At 42.6% G+C, this 19170-nt stretch overlaps 1 protein-coding gene across 14 annotated transcripts in view; it reads left to right on the top strand.

Annotated features, from left to right (window-relative positions):
• RALGPS1 (Ral GEF with PH domain and SH3 binding motif 1) overlaps positions 1-19170 on the top strand; it is a 443114-nt gene that overhangs the window by 36583 nt on the left and 387361 nt on the right. For 3 of the 14 annotated variants that reach the window (XM_038375125.2, XM_043498710.1, XM_043498711.1), the window contains exons 1-4: positions 49-184; positions 984-1098; positions 1208-1343; positions 1698-1858. The exons of 1 other annotated variant lie outside the window; for it this stretch is intronic. The gene's annotated coding sequence lies outside the window, so the exon portion shown is untranslated. Of the gene's footprint in view, positions 1-48; positions 185-932; positions 1099-1141; positions 1344-1697; positions 1859-4070; positions 4141-19170 lie in introns of those variants that run through there. 10 more of the 14 variants (XM_038375136.2, XM_038375131.2, XM_038375127.2 and 7 more) reach the window with 9 other exon arrangements.

Below are 19170 nucleotides of genomic sequence, written 5' to 3' on the forward strand. Positions count from 1 at the left end.
GCCGGGCTGAGGATTGGCTGAACTGCCTGTCACTGTGGTGAGCCCCAGGCCCCGCGACCGGGCTCGGCCTCGGCCTCACCCGCGCGGCTGCAGCGGCGGGCGGGGGGCGGCGCGAGGACCCCGCCCCTCCTCCTGCTGTGGGCCCAGTAGCCGGCCGGACTCGGCCTTCGGGAGCAGCGCTCAGGTGAGACCCGCCCCCGCCCCGAGACTTTGGCGGCCTCCCCGGGGGCCAGGTGGGGCCTTTGAGCTCCCGCTTGCCCGGCGCCCCACATCACCTCAGGCCCCCCCTGGCGCCGCTCTCGGCAGAGGAAACCCCTCCCCCTCCCCCACACCCGGAGATCCCGCCTGGACCCTGCTGGAGACCCTCCCCCACACCCTCCGAGACCCCTTCTGCTGCCCCGCCCCCAAAGCCTCCCTGCCCCACACTTGTGAAGCCCCCACGCCCCCTCCCTGCGACTCTTTCCTCGCCCCCCACGCTCCTGGGACTCCCTGCTCCTCATCGCTGAGACCCTTCCCCACACACTTCTGGGATCCCCCCTGCTGCCTCCTATCCCTGAGACCGCTCTCCACCCACTCTTCGGACCCTCCCTGCTCCACCCAGACCATCTCCCCCCCCCCGCCAAGCTTGGGATGCCCCCCACCATCCATCCCTGAGATCCCTCGGCACCCACTCCTGGGACTTGCTACCCACCTACTGGAACTGCCTGCTCCCATCCCCCTTGTCACCTACCTCGGGACCCCTTCCCCCTAGACCCCTCACCAGAGATCCTGGGATGCCCCCCACCTTCTCCATTCCTGAGACCACACACCCTTGGGACACACCCTCATATCCCATTTCTGACACCCTCCCATTCCTGTCACTTGCCCCCAGCCCTCCCAGCAGTTGAGTCCCAGGGATACCTCCTCATCTATGTTGCAAACTCCCTCTCCAGGGACTGGTGAGATCAGAACTGCCTCCCATCTCTATCACTCATTCTTCCCAGGATAGGCGAGACCCTGGAATGCTCTCCCTTGCTTATCTCTGTTACAAACACTCCCCTACCTGGGGGTATTCCTGAAGCACCTCTCCACTCCTACAGCTGCACTCTCTCAGAACAGGTGAGACCCTGGGACCACCCCCACCCCCACCCCCGTCCCTATCCCTTACCCCTGCTCTCTTGAAACAAGTGGCACGCAGGACAGCCCCGCTCATCCATGTTCCTGACAGAACTTGCCACACATCCTTGGGACGATTGAGACCCTGGGACATCTTCTCCACATAGCTGTCACAAATATGCTCGGATATCTCCGAAACACCGGCCAGGACAGGTGACACCTTGGGACACCCCCTCACTCCAGGTCAGGTGAGACCCAGAACTGCATCCACAATCTCTTTTGTGCATGTAATAGGTGAGGCCAATTCCCAAGATATCCCATTCCTGTTACTCACCTTCCCTCATCCCAAGATCACATGAGACCCAGAATCTTCCCCCCGCCTCCCTCCCCAACCCATCCACAAGATCCTCCCTACCCCCATCCCTGTCACATCTAGCTGAGATAGCTGAGACTTTGCAATCCTCCCACCTAGCCCATTCCTGCCTGTGTTTTTCACTCTCTTTTAAACACACAGTTCAGATGAGACCCCAGGAATCCTCTTCTCTGCCCTAACACTGAGATACCCAGGGGCCCTCACCATTGCTGTCTCCCTCTTTCTCCAGGATTGGAGGGACCCAGGACACCTGCCTATTTCTGCCACTGGCACCTGGCATCCCCAGGACCTCCTAACTCTAGGACACACACAGGGGACAGGTGAAACCAAAGGCATGCCCCTTGTAGAGACTTGAATCTCCTATCTCTGTGACACATCCCACAAAACTAGGTATGTGAGACTGGGTCCCGTTGGGGAATGTCCTGACTCCTTTCCCACCTTTCTGCTTTCCCATTCCCCCAAGACAAGTTAGATCTTAGAAGAAACTCAGGAGCCACATCTTGAGGATGGTGAGATGGTGTACCCCCCTGAAACTAATGGGCCTTGGGATTCTCACACACCACCTCCCCTTGTACTATGTCAGACCTGGGGACCCTCCCCCATCCAGTCTCTCCTCTCCAGTCCCATTCCATGTGATAGGTGAGTCATAATCTCCCTACCCCATGGCTTTATGTGTATTTGGTTGGGACTGGGTACCTCTGAGACTGGTGAGTCCCTTTCACTGTCTGTCCTTGGACACGTGGAAGGAGAGGGGTGGTGGCTGGGTTTCCTCATCGTCAAATCCCTGCCCTAGAGCACTGGTTCTCAGCCAGGGGTCCAAGACCCCCTGCGGGGCTGTGAGCAGGGCCAGCATTAGACTTACTGGGGCCCTGCTGCATGGGGTTGAAGCCCAGGCTGTGAGCCGCGCCACCCAGGACTGAAGCCGAAGCCTGAGCAATGTAGCTTCATGGGGGGCCCTGTGGCATGAGGCCCCAGGCAGTTGCCCTGCTTGCTACCCCCTAATGCTGGCCCTGGCTTTTATATGCAGAAAACCAGTTATTGTAGCGCAGTGAGGTTGTGGAGTTTTTATAGCATGTTGGAGGGGCCTCAGAAAGAAAAAAGTTGGGAACCCCTGCCCTAGAGCATGACTAGGGTAAATCAATTTGCTCATCATCACCATATCCTCGTGAGTGTGTGTGTGTGGAGAGGGACTGTTCTTAATATTGACACTTTCCTCCTTTGCAAACACGTTAGCATTTTATGCAAAATAGAGAGAGGAAAACTTGTCCAAGGTGTATATATTTCTCTTTCCATTGGGTAATTTTTTTTCCCATTTGTTACAGTGCAAGTGTGTGGTATTCATATTATCACAGTTTCTTTGTTTACAGGATTCATGCACCCTCCCATCATCACCTCAGACACCCCGTAAGCAGCAATAATGTGAACAATCTATAGTATTGATGTCTCCTACTCTAGATTTGGTGCCCAGTCTAAGAGGCATTAACCAGCTCATTCAGTGAGAAGGCCCTTCATAGGGTGGGGGATCTAAAGCCTTTACAGCTGTTTGGTTTTCTGTGTTTGTAATATAAATAAACTCAAAATCTTTCCATTTTTTCCTTCCCTTTAAGAAGTCTGTGAAGAGCTTGTAGTATTTTAAAGTTTTGGCTAAATAGAAAGGAAGCTCTTGCATTTCATTGCCTCTTCTATGTGTTAGAAAGAAAGTAGATGGTGTATTAAATAAAATTTGTTTTGGACAGAGAGATTTGCAATATTGATAGTTGGCTTCTGTATAGTGCACTATCATTTATAGTGATAAATGCCGGAGAGATATGGACAATTAACTAGTACTGCTCATTCTCTGCACTGCTGTTTCAGAATATAGGGATGGAATTTCCAGCATTTTGATAATTTCATGAGGAGGGTGTGAGGAAGTTTTGGAAGTGGAGGTGCTCTTTGGGTTGTAAGATTCAAAGGATGTTGTGCTTTTTCAGGAAGACGCATACAATGAGGGCTACCCTTGTAAACTGCAACCCTGCTGAGCAGGACATGGTGAGGGTAGGTGGAAGGCACAGACAGCTGTAGCAGAGGATGCTTTGTGAGATAATTTGGGAAACTAATCACATATTGTTTGGGATGACACTCTACAAATGCAATTTAGAACTTTGTTTGACAGATATGTTCTGATTGCATTTTGTAAATGTGTGTCTTTTTTTTGCTTCAGAGAATGTGGATGACTAATGTTTTGGCATATAATGAAAAGGATTACAGTTGAATTATGTAATTGAAGAACCCAAACATGTCTTTTGCATGTAGTTGTTGTCATAGATAGAACTGAAACCAATGAAATGGAACAAATGCAGACTGTTGCCTTATTAAAATTATTTTTTATTAATGCAGCTGTTTACTGTAGAAAAACCTATTCCGTGTCCCAAAGAGATTACAATTGAAGATAACAATGTTTATTTGTATCTTGTCTAGCAGATGCTTAGTAATCAAAACTGGGCTTGCTTTCATACTGAATATTGATTCTGGGACTGGTGGTTATTTTTGGTGTGTGGAAAAGGGGTAACAAAAATATGTGAGAGGGAATGATCTGTATAAAGTTTTTTCTTTGTTTCCAAAGTTTGTTCTTCTCATGATGGGATCCGTTTGAAGAACAATTTAATAGGATACTGTCACCTGAATTATATTTTGTAAGCAAACACATTTTATTTATCTGTGATAAACGTGTTTACTGTAGATTATGAACAGTGAAGAATTCTAAAAGTCTAGTTTACTTGTCACTATTTTATGTTTTAGCTTACTTGTATTTCCCTACCTTGAGTAATATAAATCTATTAATTTAGTTTCACTTTTGTTTATAGTCAATTTCACTTTTAAGTTCTAGTTCTTAGTACTAAAATGTTTAAAATGTTTGAATTCAAACTCTGTATGGGGAAATGTTGATTTGCTTAAAAACACTTATTGAATTTTTTTTTTAAATGGAAACATGGTTATTGGTCTTATATTTACCAAATGTAAGTTGCTTTAAATCAATCACAGTCCAGTTCATACATATAATTCTTCAATATTCTCCAAATTCTTAAACCTTACCACTTGAATGTAATTTGTATTATATTTTTCTGAGTTCTCCAACATTTTCCCCAAATAATATTAGTGTAATTGAACAGAATGAAGTGTTTTTATTTTAGCCTAGCATTCTCTTTGGCCAGGTTGACATATTTTTCAGGGAAGAGCAAGATTTTATGAGGATTTGTTCTGTAGAGGAGGCCCAATAAGGAGTAAAGTGTTAATAAAACCCCTGTTTTTGTGAACATTAATATTAAACAATGAAATCTTGTCCAAGATTTTGTGTTATCGCTGATGACTCCCACTGATATAAAGACCATAAAACAACTTGAACAACTTCCCCTTATTCCCTTTCTCTTTAGTTGTGTAGTATTTCATGGGGGGGGGGGGGGGAATTCCCTGTTTGAAAGCCTTTTTTTTTTTTTTTCTTCTCAAATAATTGTCCATTTTTGGGAAAAAGAGAGTATTTAGATAGTGGGTTTTGTTGCTACTTTTGTGATTGAGGTATGATCCTTCTTGTATGCATTTGTCTTGTATTGTCCTAAAGAAAAAAGTGGGAAGGGAAAAGAATAGCAAAGACAGAAAATGAGGTTTCTTTCTGTTTGTCTTTCTCAATTTCAGACTAGTTGCTGGGGAACCAGAAGGCACAGCATATGATCTTATCAGCCACACTGAGACCTTGCAAACTTTTACCAATGCCAGGCTGTTTCAAGCATTACTGTACTTTTACCTGCCTTTCTAGTCACAGGATCGTGGCAATGATGCAAAAAGTAGAGTTGTTTTAGCTGGCTAAGCCGGATTCTTATTTCACAGAAGACAAAAAAAGGAAGATAGGAAATAGGAGAAATAAGATGGGGAATGAAAAATGACAGTAGCAAAGGGCTAGTAGTAGGAACCTCAGGTTCACGTTTTAGTTGAACCTGAGTGGTAATTATAGAATCATGGCTGGAATGGCTAAAATGTAGGGCTGAAAGGGACTTTGAGGTCATCTACTCCATCCCTTCATGGTAAATCAGGATCAAGTATACCTAGACCATCCCTGACAGGTGTTTGTGTAAAACACAACCTGTTCTTAAAATCTCCTCCAGTGATGGGGATTCCATAACCCCCCTTGGTAACCTATTCCAGTACTTTGCTATCCTTATAGAATCATAGCAATGTAGGACTGGAAGGGATCTTGATAGGTCATCTAGTCCAGCCCCATGGACTGAGAGGCAGGATTAAATATGATGTTAGACCATCCTTGACAGGTGTTTGTCTAATCTATTCTTAAAACCCACCAATGTCAGATATTTCACAGTCTCCCTAGGTAATTTGTTCCGGTACTTAATACCCTTACAGTTAGAAGGGTTTTCCTTATGCCTAACCTAAATCTCCTTTGCTGCAATTTAAACCCATTACTACTTGTCCTGTCCTCAGTGGATAAGGAGAACAATTTATTATCATTCTCTTTATAACAACCTTTTACATACTTGAAGATTGTTATAATGACCACCCTCAGTCTTCTCTTGTTCAGATTAAACAAATCCATTTTTTTCCATCTTTTCTTTTAGGTCAGGTTTTCTAGACCTTTACTCATTTTTGTTACTCTCTCCTGGACTTTTTCCAGTTTGTCCACATCTTTCCTGAAGTGTGATGCCCAGAACTGGACACAGTACTCTAGTTGAGGCTTTATCAGTGCTGAGTAGAATGGAAGAATTACTTCTTGTGTCTTGCTTACAACATTCCTGCTAGTACATCCCATAATGATGTTCACTTTTTTTTTTTTTCAGCAATATTACATAGCAGATCACAAACTAAATACGAGTCAACCATAAGCCTCAAATCCTTTTCTGCAGTATTCCTTCTTGGCAGTCATGTCCCATTTTGCCTATTTGTGCAATTGCTTATTCCTTCCCAAGTGAGTACTTTGCATTTGTTCTTAATGAATTTCATCCTATTTAATTTAGGCCATTTTTCCAGTTTGTCAAGATCATTTTGAATTCTAATCCTGTAGTCAAAAGCGCTGACCAGCTTGGCATCATCCTTAAACTTTATATTTGTACTCTCTATGCCATTATCCAAATAATTTATGAAGATATTGAATAAAATTGGACCAAGGACAGATCCCTGCCAGACCCCACTTGACATGCCCTTCCAGCTTGCCTGTGAATCAGTAATTGCTATTCTCTGAATATGTTTTCCAGACTGATTGTTCAACCACCTTAAAATAGGTTCACCTAGGCTATATTTTCCTAGTTTGCTTATGAGGTCATGTGAGACAGTATCAAAACCCTTACTAAGGTCAAGATGCAATCACATCTACTGCTTTTCCCCATCTATGAGACTCGTTACCCTGTCAAAGAAGGATATTGGGTTAGTTTGACATGATTTGTTCTTGACTAATTCATGTTGAATGTTACTTATCACCTTAATATTTTCTAAATACTTACTAATTGATTGAATTATCTTTCTGGGTACTGAAGTTAAGATGACGGGTCTATAATTTCCTGGGTTGCCCTTACTACCCCTTTTTATAAATAGGTATTGTATTTGCTGTTTTCCAGTCCTCTGGGATCTCTCCCATCCTCCATGAGTTTTCAAAGATAATTGCTAATAGCTCAGAGATCTCTTAAGAATATCCTTAGATATTCTAGGATGTATTACTCAGGCCCTGCTGACTTGAAGATACCCTTAGACAAGTTTAGATATGTCTACACTTCAATTAGGCACCTGCGGCTGGCCCACCCCAGCTGACTCATACTAAGGCTGCAGAGCCGTTTAATTGCTGTGTAGGCATTTGGGCTTGGGCTGCAGCCTGAGCTCTGGGACCCTGCCACCTCACAGGGTCATAGACCCTGGCTCCAGCCTGAGCCCAAATGTCTATACCACAGTTAAAGTGCCCCTAAGCTCAAGCCCCATGAACCCAACTCAGCTGTCACCAGCCAGCCACAGGTTTTTAATTGCAGTATAGACCAACCCTAAGTAATTCTTTATTTGTTCTTTCCTTAATTTAGCCTCAGATCCTACCCCATATTACAATGATGTTCACTATGTTAGTCATCCAATTACTGCTAATCTTTTTGGTGAGACTTGAAACAAAAATGGCATTTAATACTTTGGCCAATGCTGCATTTTTTTGTTGTCTTTCCTTCCTCATTGTGTAATGGCCTACACTATCCTTGATCTTCCTCTAGCTTCTAATGTAACTGTAAAATGTTTTCTTGTTACCCTTATCCCTAGGTAGTTTAATCTCATTTTGTTCCTTGGCCTTTCTAATTTTGTCCATATGTGTTTGTATTTTTGTGGGTTTTTTTGTTTGTTTGTTTTTTAATATTCATCATTTGTAACTTGAACTACTTCCCACTTTATTTTTTATGATTCTTGGGGCTGGGGAAGAGGGTTGGGGTGCAGGGGTGTGAAGACTCAGACTGGGTTTTCCGGCAGGCCCCAGAGCCCACACTCCAGCCGGAGCCCTCGCACCCCTGCACCCCAACCCTCTGCCCCAGCCCTGAGCCCCCTCCCACACCCCGAACTTCAGCCCCACTCCCACCACATTAATTTTGTTATGTACACCAATATGAAGGACATGTGTCTCACAACACCTCCGTATTGGTGCACATAACAAAATTCATAACATGGATGGGAAAAATTAGAGGGAACACTGACCACCACCATTCCAGAACTTGGGGACAGTTATCCTTTTCTTCCAGGAGGAGTGCACACCAACATTGTGATTCTTCAGATACATGAGAAGAACTGCTCTTCAGTACTGAGGCAGCATTAGTTCATCACTGTATAGTAGACTGGGGTATCATCCATTGGATACCCCTTGAGTCCAGTATTGATGACACAGAGATGTTTAAATACTGGACATTTTCAGTGCTGCTACTTGTTCTTCCATACATGTTTGTACCAAATATGCTGTTATAGTGGCATCTCAGTCAGATCCAAACTTTGGGAAGGCTGTCCTGCAGTCTTTATTTAAATAGACTCCAAGCCCCACCTTCTACGAGTACTGCATGTGTTATATTATTGGAATATATATCTGCAACCACTCGAAGAAAAAATGGTTACTTGTTCTGTGACAGTTCTTCAAGATAAAGGTGCAGATGCGTATTCCACAATCCACTCTCCATCCCTTCTGCATTAGAGTCTCTGCTTTTGACATTTGGTACAAAGGAATTGAAGGGAGTTGGGATGGTGCTGCTTCTTAAATAGTTAGGTGAAGGCTAATGGCACAGCGTGTGAGCACTGCCCCATGGGTACTGCTAGGCAAAGTACTGTGGCTTTGGCGCGCTGGGTGTGAACTTGGAGGGTTGTTGGGTATGGGTGGGAAAAGTATGGAACAAGTTTTTTTTGTGGGAGGGGAGGAATTGTTAGGGAGCTTCCCCCATGCAGATCCTGGCTGACCCCTAGCCTCTCCCATTCAGTCAGGCACAACTGCCCTGTCCTCATGTGTTTCTGTACCCCCATGTGTCCTTGCACCCTCTGCCCACATGGGTCCCTCCACCCCCACTCAGACACTCACTCACCCCATCCCCATGTGGCCCTGCACCCCCTCCCCTGTCCCTATGTGGCGCTGTACTCCGTCCCCATTTGTGTCTGTGCCCACCACTCAGCCACCCTCTATCCCTATGTAGCTCTGCGCTGCCTCCCCCATCACCATGTGGCCCTGCACCTCCCTTCCCCCTGCGGTCCCATTCAGTCCCTGCCCCAGTCTGTACTCCCCCACTAGCCCGTAGGAGCCCCTGTCTGACCCCCCACCCTATGCTGTCTGTCTCCCCACAGCCCCTATCTCCTGACCTGGCCTGATAGGACCTGGGAGCAAGGTAGGCTCTTTCTCTTCCCTAGCTGGCTGGGAGCTGTTGCTTTGTTCTATTGCCACAGCACCCTCTGATTGGAAAAAGGTGGAACTGAAGCAATATTTTGGCAGAAGGTTTTTTTCTGCACAAAATTTTTAAAATGTGCATGGCTCATTAATTATGCACTTGCACAGGAGCACAGAATTCCCCCAGGAGTAATACGAATTTATTTTTTGTGCTGTTTGTTTTTTGTATTTCATTTCAGTTTGCCTATTAACTAAAGATGAAAGTTGGTTTTTCATTTACTGGTTCTCTTCCACTAGCACAATATTATAATCGTTTTGCAAACAGTGCAGAAAATATTTAAATCTATTTTTTTCAATTGAAAATAGGAAAAAATATGAAAACTTTAATTTTAGCGTTGGGTTTAATAAAACTTTTTAAAACATATTTTGAACCTCAAATATGTGATATGTTGAAAACTTATTAAAATATATAAAAAAGCATGCAATCATGAGAACAAAACTTGGACACTAAAATCTTTTATTAATGGTGGTGGTTGTGGAGTAGTCAGTAATCACAGTTTGACTTTAAAGCATTTTCAAGATGCTTTTCAGCGTTCTAGCATGTAGGCCTTGATCTTGCAAACACTTATGCACATGCACAACTCTACCATTGTGAGAAGTCCCACGTTTCAGTGGAGTTAGTCACAGTAGCAAAGTTAATCATGTGTGTCAAAGTTTGCAGGATCTGGGCTTAAGGCAGCGACTGTTATAGTTTCCATTTTAAAAAAAACCTGTATTAACATACTCTAAAACTTGTGAAATTTCATTAACATTGAATGTTGCATTGAATATTTTATTTTGTGTTATTTTATTGTTGTGCACTTTCACACTTGTGTTAACATTCTTGGTAATCTTATTCTCATGTCTTGAAAAATCTACCCAGCATCTAGTAGCCAAAAATTAAGCCTATTAGCCAGGGTCCAAATTATTGCTATTTTGTAACTTAAATTAGTCAGTTGTTCACTCTAATCAGTTGTGGCAATTTTCAGTGACCTTTTTATTTAATAAATTATTTTGCATCGGCCTTTGGCTAGTAGTTTTAGTTCTCTGGCTATTGTCTGGCAAAATTTCTAGAGTATGAGAGGGTGGTTGAGTGAATGTGCAGGAGAAATTGATAGGATAAATTAGTAAAAAGAATGACACGGTGAGATTTTGGAAGGTAAATGTGAGAAGGAAAGAGAAAATACAGGCGAGAAGATAGAGAACTCAATGTAGACAAAGATATAAAAGTGCAAAGATATGACGGATCTGAGGGTCATAGTGGATCATAAACTAAATATGAGTGAACAGTGTAACACTATGGCAAAAAAAAGCAAATATCATTTTGGGATGTATTAAAAGGAGTGTTGTAAGCAAGTCGTGAGAAGTTATTCTTTCTTTCTACTCTGCCCTGATTAAGTCTTAACGGGAATATTGTGTCCAGTTCTGAGCACTACATTTCAGGAAAGATGGGGACAAACTGGAGAAAGTCCAGAGAAGAGCAACAAAAATGATTAAAGGTCTAGAAAATATGACTTATGAGGGAAGATTGAAAAAATTGGGTTTGTTTAGTCTGGAGAAGAGAAGACTGAGAGGGGACATAATAACAGTTTTCAAATACGTAAAAGGTTGTTACAAGTAGGAGGAAGAAAAATGGTTCTCCTTAAACTCTGAGATTATGATAAGAAGAGTGGGTTTAAATTTTAGCAAGGGTGCTTTAGTTGGGATATTAGGAAAAACTTCCTAACTGTCAGGATAGTTAAGCACTGGAATAAATTGCCTAGGGAGGTTATGGAATTTCCATCACTGAAGATTTCAAAGAGCAGGTTAGACAAATACCTGACAAAGATGGTCTAAATAATACTTAGTCCTGCCATGACTGCAGGGGACTGGACTAGATGACTTCTCAAGATCCCTTTCAGTCCCATGAGTCTATGACTCTAAAAGGAGGAAAAGAGGAAAATGTCCTGGAAAAAAATTTAGGAAGAGATCCACCACAAGCTATTACAGCAAAGAAGAAACAAGTGGAATGAAGCCAGGAAAGGAAATAAAGTAAAATAAAAGCAAGAAGATGTAGTAAGCTACACTTTTTAAAAAGTCTTACTAAATAAAATATGTCACAAATGAACTATGAGAATGTCTTGTCTAGGCTGTCAGCTGCGCTTATATAGTGGGAGAGAAGAGAAAAAGTAGCTGGCACCTCCATCTTTTAGAACTGAGTAAAACTTTGAATTTCCATTCTGTGGGAAATTCCAACACTTTAATGTTTGTTTTTATCTCAAAATGTGTCAAAAGGTGAAATTTTTCACAAAATGGGAATTCAAAAAAATTTCAATTCAGAAATGAAAAGGAGTACTTGTGGCACCTTAGAGACTAACAAATTTATTAGAGCATAAGCTTTCGTGAGCTACAGCTCACTTCATCGGATGCGTTTGGTGGAAAAAACAGAGGAGAGATTTATATACACACACACAGAGAACATGAAACAATGGGTTTATCATACACACTGTAAGGAGAGTGATCACTTAAGATAAGCCATCACCAGCAGCGGGGGGGGGGGGGGGAAGGAGGAAAACCTTTCATGGTGACAAGCAAGGTAGGCTAATTCCAGCAGTTAACAAGAATATCAGAGGAACAGTGGGGGGTGGGGTGGGAGGGAGAAATACCATGGGGAAATAGGTTTCAGAGTAGCAGCCGTGTTAGTCTGTATTCTCAAAAAGAAAAGGAGTACTTGTGGCACCTTAGAGACTAACAAATTTATTAGAGCATAAGCTTTCGTGAGCTACAGCTCACTTCATCGGATGCATTTGGTGGAAAAAACAGAGTAGAGATTTATATACACACACACAGAGTGTGTTTCATGTTCTCTGTGTGTGTGTATATAAACCTCTACTCTGTTTTTTCCACCAAATGCATCCGATGAAGTGAGCTGTAGCTCACGAAAGCTTATGCTCTAATAAATTTGTTAGTCTCTAAGGTGCCACAAGTACTCCTTTTCTTCATGGGGAAATAGTTTTACTTTGTGTAATGACTCATCCATTCCCAGCCTCTATTCAAGCCTAAGTTAATTGTATCCAGTTTGCAAATTAATTCCAATTCAGCAGTCTCTCGTTGGAGTCTGTTTTTGAAGCTTTTTTGTTGAAGTATAGCCACTCTTAGGTCTGTGATCGAGTGACCAGAGAGATTGAAGTGTTCTCCAACTGGTTTTTGAATGTTATAATTCTTGACGTCTGATTTGTGTCTATTCATTCTTTTACGTAGAGACTGTCCAGTTTGGCCAATGTACATGGCAGAGGGGCATTGCTGGTCAGGAACAGTATCCCCGATACTGTCACGGCTAACCTGGTGGCTGAACTCTGTGACTTTGTCCTGACCCATAACTATTTCACATTTGGTGACAATGTATACCTTCAAATCAGCGGCACTGCGATGGGTACCCGCATGGCCCCACAGTATGCCAACATTTTTATGGCTGACTTAGAACAACGCTTCCTCAGCTCTCGTTCCCTAATGCCCCTACTCTACTTGCGCTACATTGATATCTTCATCATCTGGACCCATGGAAAAGAAGCTCTTGAGGAATTCCACCATGATTTCAACAATTTCCATCCCACCATCAACCTCAGGCTGGACCAGTCCACACAAGAGATCCACTTCCTGGACACTACGGTGCTAATAAGCGATGGTCACATAAGCACCACCCTATATCGGAAACCTACTGACCGCTATTCCTACCTACATGCCTCTAGCTTTCATCCAGATCATACCACTCGATCCATTGTCTACAGCCAAGCGCTACGATATAACCGCATTTGCTCCAACCCCTCAGACAGAGACAAACACCTACAAGTTCTCTATCATGCATTCCTACAACTACAATACCCACCTGCTGAAGTGAAGCAAACTGGATAAATTAACTTAGGCTTGAATAGAGACTGGGAATGGATGAGTCATTACACAAAGTAAAACTATTTCCCCATGGTATTTCTCCCTCCCACCCCACCCCCCACTGTTCCTCTGATATTCTTGTTAACTGCTGGAATTAGCCTATCTTGCTTGTCACCATGAAAGGTTTTCCTCCTTCCCCCCCCCTGCTGCTGGTGATGGCTTATCTTAAGTGATCACTCTCCTTACAGTGTGTATGATAAACCCATTGTTTCATGTTCTCTGTGTGTGTATATAAATCTCCCCTCTGTTTTTTCCACCAAATGCATCCGATGAAGTGAGCTGTAGCTCACGAAAGCTTATGCTCTAATAAATTTGTTAGTCTCTAAGGTGCCACAAGTACTCCTTTTCTTTTTGCGAATACAGACTAACACGGCTGCTACTCTGAAACCTGAATTCAGAAATGTTGAAACATATTTTTTTTTGACATTTTTGATAGAAATGAAATATTTCTGCATTCCTGAAATCTAAATGTTTTGTTGACCTAAAACTCTTCCTTTAGAGGCAGATGATCATTAAATTGCATTCCTCTTGCCTTATGGGAGTTGTAGTTTGGGATCCCATTGGCTCCTATGCACTGGGCTCCCTGGAGGACTACGTCACCCACAATTCAATGCAGTCCCAACTGACTTAGCCGTTTTATTCCTCAGTGGAGTCAGGTGACTCTGGATGCATCCAGGGAGGTGTAGTTCAGCCAAGGAACCTGAAGGGCCTTTAGTTTCCTCTACAGACCAGGCTTCCTGGCAGGAATACATTTTTCCATGATACACCTTAAGGGCCAGATTCATCCATACACTTCAGCTGCTTTTTGTTGTTCTGTTGATGCTGTAAACTGAGTTTAATTGTCCAGTGTGCTATGGCTCCTTTATGCTCCTCTAGTGTACTGGTAAAATTGCCCTTAAAAGACGAATTTTTAAAAAAAGATTTAAGGTTGATACTGCATATTATCAGTTCTTGAAAAATATTGCGTAGTAGCTTTCTCTGTGGGTTTCTGGTTTAGTATTCATGTATACAGCTTTTAATAATTGTGTTTATAAAAAAAAAAGAGGAAATTTCCAGACCAAAAATTATGCTAACGTAAGGGTAAATTTTAGAATACTTATTAGCAACATAAAGGTAAAAACATAACAGGGATATTTTAGTTATTACAGAACTGAATATTTGAAATCAAGGAAATTCAGATATGTTAAGGTAAGAAATGTACAATTAAAGCACCCAAACAACCTTAACTTGGCCAGGTGCCACGGGGCTGGGGAAGGAGCACCAACCTGTCCCTCCCTGCCCCTAGCTCTGGTTCCTTCCCACCCCCAGCCATGTCCTTGGCTTCCAGCCTTGCACCTGTCCCCAGCTTCAGCGTGGCTCTGCACCAGCCCCCAGCCTCAGCTGCTTGCTGTGGCTCTGTTCTTGGCCCAGGGCCGAGGCTGGGAGCAAGGCTGGGAGTAGAACTGCACTTGGCCACGGGCCCGGCTGCTGGCCCCCACTGCAGCCTGGCTGTGGCTCCACTCCAATCCCAGCTACAGCCCTGCTCCTGGACCCAGACCAACCCCCAGCTGTGGCCCCAGCATTCCTCTCCGCATCCCTCCTTTCCCCTAGAGCTGCGGCCCTACAGACAGGAGTAAGGGGAAGTGTGACCCTTCAGTTTGGGGACCACTGGGTTAGAGGAGAGCCAGGGTGGATAAAAATCAATGATTTAAAAAAAAATCAGATTTTTTTAAATTTAAATTGGATTTTTTTGATTAAAATGCTTTTTGAGAAAAAAACCTATCTAAAGATATCTTTGAGCTATAATGTATCTTAATTAAAACTATCTCATTAGGGATTATAAATTCTAATTGTATAGTATGAGACAATATATTCATGTAATGTTTAAGAAAAGCTTTGTAAATGAGTTCCAATAGTTCATGGATTAGGGACCCAATCTTATGGGGTTCCAGAGGCTTCTGTATAGATTATTTAAGTTAATCTTCCTAATCTACCCAGTGGGACTCACTGCTCAGTCTAGAAGATACCATCAGAGATGCTTAGTTTTGCAGTTCTCAAACTGGATTTGTGTCTCCAGAGGTAACATGCTTGTTAACAGGAAAAATGTTTTTAAATAATTATATAGAGGTGAGAAATAACAGACTTCAACCCTATTGTCCCTCTGCAAATTTGTGTTCACAGAGTCAATCCCTTATCTCTCTCTAAAAGTGCAAAGTTTCAAAAAGTTCAACAAATAGAAGATAGTTGGGGGTGGAATAGATCTGGACAAGAAGTCTGGAGATAAATGTGAGAAGCATGGAACATATGCTTGTTTTGTTAAAATATTATATGTTTGCTGTTTGAAGAAAAAAATCCAGAATACTTAACGTTGTTGTTTTAGTTAAAACAATTTAAATATCTGTCTGGTGATGTACTCCTCCTAATACAGCATGGCAAGAAAATCCTGCAAATATTAATGATTAACCTGTTGAACTGGAGATAGTTCACCTCCTAATGACTTCATAAATATCTGCTTCAATTATCTTTGGTAAATGAAATAACCAAACAATCATTCATTTTCTGATATAGTTGTAAAACAAATCTGAAAAATTTTCAAAATAAATCAGTTTAAAAATATATAGTGAGTACCTTCTAAAAATGAAACCTACATCTATCTCTGAGTTGTGAAGAATATGTATTAAGGTTATAACAACCAACAAGAATGCACTTTATGTAGAAAACCATGATTAAATCGAGTTTTCCTGACTAGTGATTTAAATGAATTTGATTTAAATCAAATCTATGCTGAGGAGAGCAGACATGAAACTTCTGTCTGAGAAGGGAAAGGAGAGTTGTGGGAAGCAAACAGGGAAGGGAAGGCATGCTGAGGGGAGGAGGAAGGTCACGTGTTTTGTCAATATGTTCTTTGAAGAAATCAACAAGGTCCTCTGTGTAGAGGGTTTGAGGAATAGTCAAAGGTGATGAAAAAGGCAGCTGGGATTGAGGACATGAGATTCAATTAAGTTGTTTCTTTACTACTTTTACTTATTTTAAGTTATCAGTGCTGAATGGCTCTTTTTCCCCCCCTATATGCCCCATATATCTCTTTTAGGTTTGCTGTGGTGTTAACTTTCCTTAACACACACACTTCTGTAGTTTAAATAAGGCTTATCACATAACATTGTTCAAATTTATAGACCTCTTTAATTACATTGTGTGTACTTGGAAAATACTTCTATTATTTGCATTACTCTGAAGTTGCTTCGTTGGTAGTGTCGAATGATGCTCCGGATAGTGGAATTCTCTCTCCTGGACTGGTGTAGATGGTCATTATACTCCATAGTGCTTTTCTCTTCTTTATTTTCAGTTTATTTGTTTTATGGTATTGGTTTTCCTATGTCTGCAAGACTTGTCTTCTTGTGGGAACCCATGGTCGTTTCCCACCACAAGTCCATGCAGAAGGGCCTCTGTGGTGCTAAAAGGAGGAGGAGCAGAGGAATATGGTATGAAGATAAGAGTGGGAAGCAAACTGGTTGATGCCTGTGGCACTGTCCCCTGCTCAGCTTGATGCATGGAAATACAGGTACATTAATGCATCCTGCATTCTGTCTGTGACTGCTTAGTAGTAGCTCATCCTGGAACTATACTGCCATGGTATGTGAGGATGAACAACTCCTGCCTGTCTGTTTTGGGTCCCATTCCCTTCAATGATCCACAGGGTTGTGCAGCTTTGTTCCTACAAGATCTGTATCATCTCAAACTCCTATCACTTGAGAAAGTGTTCAGAAGGAAACTCTGAGGGGAACCTTACAGAACTTTTCCTGCCTGTGGATTTCTTTGACACCCTCCCACAACCTGCCCCTACGTGAGATGAATCCTCTGTTTAGAGTTCCCTCTCTCTCCACCTGGGAGTCTTACATTAAGCTGGCTGAGCTAGGTCAACCAAAGGAAGAGGCAGAAACATTTTCCCAGCCCTCAAAGCAATCTGAGGCAGAGTTCTTATTCTGTTAATCTCTTACCTTTGTTCGCTGCTCTCCCTCTTACTGAATTTCACATTTTAATGTATTGATCAAAAGGCCATGGGCTTTAATACTTGTTTCAATGTAGACATTGTGAAAATAAAATTTTGTTGTGGCTGGAAATAATATATTTCCTTCCTTACAGCTTAGCCTGGCTGTTGAATAGTGTAGTCTTCAATATGGTATAAAATAATGCTAGAGTCTTATGTTGCACAGAATGAAAAAGATAGTAACCATAGTAATAAACCAACAAAGTGAAACAACACGTGAGCTGTAGCTCACGAAAGCTTATGCTCTAATAAATTTGTTAGTCTCTAAGGTGCCACAAATACTCCTTTTCTTTTTGCGAACACAGTTAGGATTTCCAATTTTAGCCTTCGTCTTTAAATCAGGTTTCAAAAGAAGTGATGTGCCTCAGTCAGAAGTTCAGGCTTCTAGGTTTCAGTACACAAATGATTTGTAGAATACAATCATTGCAGAAAGAGCGCTTTGGTTCTAATTCCCTTTTTTCAGTAACTTCTCATTTACCCAAAATTTCTCCATCTCCTTATCACTCTCTGTTTTCCCCTACATTGTGATATTTGCCTCCTCCCCCATATTTTCTCTCCTCTTCTTCTCTTCCACACTCCACCTCATTTCAATAAAATTCTTCTTTTTCTAATTTATCCCACCCATCCACCCAAACATATCACGAAACGTAGGGCTTGGAGATTTTACCAGATATCTAATAGAATTGAACCTACTAGTCAAAGACCAAAACAAAATGGGGATGGAGGAGGACTCATCTGGCAATACCTTAAACCTTTAACTGCTGTAAGGGGAAAAGTTCATGGTGTTTTTAATGAGGTGCTCTCCCTGTAGCAACTTTGGTGGCCTCATCTTTTCTATCGTCCTCTCCCTAAAAGGAGTCTGATAAATTTGAAGCATCCTTAATCTTTAGCAGCTGGAAGGAAGGAATTTTCTGTTTCTCCCATGTCTCCTCCCAGAGCCTCCTGGATGTGGCAATGTTAGCAATGGGTGTCTTCCACTCTATATTCTCAGTCCCAGCATCCTGGCTGCTGTGAGAGATGTGTCTCTGTTGCTGTATTCCCCTCTTCCGCCCCGCCCCCCGCCTTTATTGAGTCCTCTGCATCAGTGCCTGACAATGTAGATGCTCTTAGCCTTTCCAGCTAGCAGGAATAGAGCAAAATTGACTTGATTCTTGTCAGTTTAACTTCTGGATACAAGTTCTGAATGGCAAGAATGAAAACTGACAAGAGAACTAATGTGATGTCGTGGTAAGAGTGTGCTATAGACCATCCGACCAGGGGAATGAGGTGGACGAGGCTTTCTTCTGGCAACTAACGGAAGTTACTAGATCTCAGGCCTTGGTTCTCATGGGAGACTTCAGTCACCCTGATATCTTCTGGGAGAGCAATACAGTGGTGCACAGACAATCCAGGAAGTTTTTGGAAAGTGTAGGGGACAATTTCCTTGTGCAAGTGCTGGAGGAACCAACTAGGGGGTGTGTGTTGCTCACAAACTGGGAAGAATTAGTAGGGGAAGCAAAAGTGGACAGGAACCTGGGAGGCAGTGACCATGAGATGGTCGAGTTCAGGATCCTAACACAAGGAAGAAAGGAGAGCAGCAGAATACAGACCCTGGACTTCAGAAAAGCAGACTTTACTCCCTCAGGGAACTGATGTGCAGGATCCCCTGGAAGAATAACATGAGGGGGAAAGGAGTCCAGGAGAGCTGGCTGTATTTTAAAGAATCCTTATTGAGGTTAGAGGGATAAACCATCCCGACGTGTAGAAAGAATAGTAAATATGGCAGGTGACCAGCTTGGCTTAAGAGTGAAATTCTTGCTGATCTTAAACACAAAAAAGAAGCTTACAAGAAGTGGAAGATTGGACAAATGA

The sequence above is a fragment of the Dermochelys coriacea genome, chromosome 16, assembly GCF_009764565.3.
Source record: "Dermochelys coriacea isolate rDerCor1 chromosome 16, rDerCor1.pri.v4, whole genome shotgun sequence".
Lineage (NCBI taxonomy): Eukaryota > Metazoa > Chordata > Testudines > Dermochelyidae > Dermochelys > Dermochelys coriacea.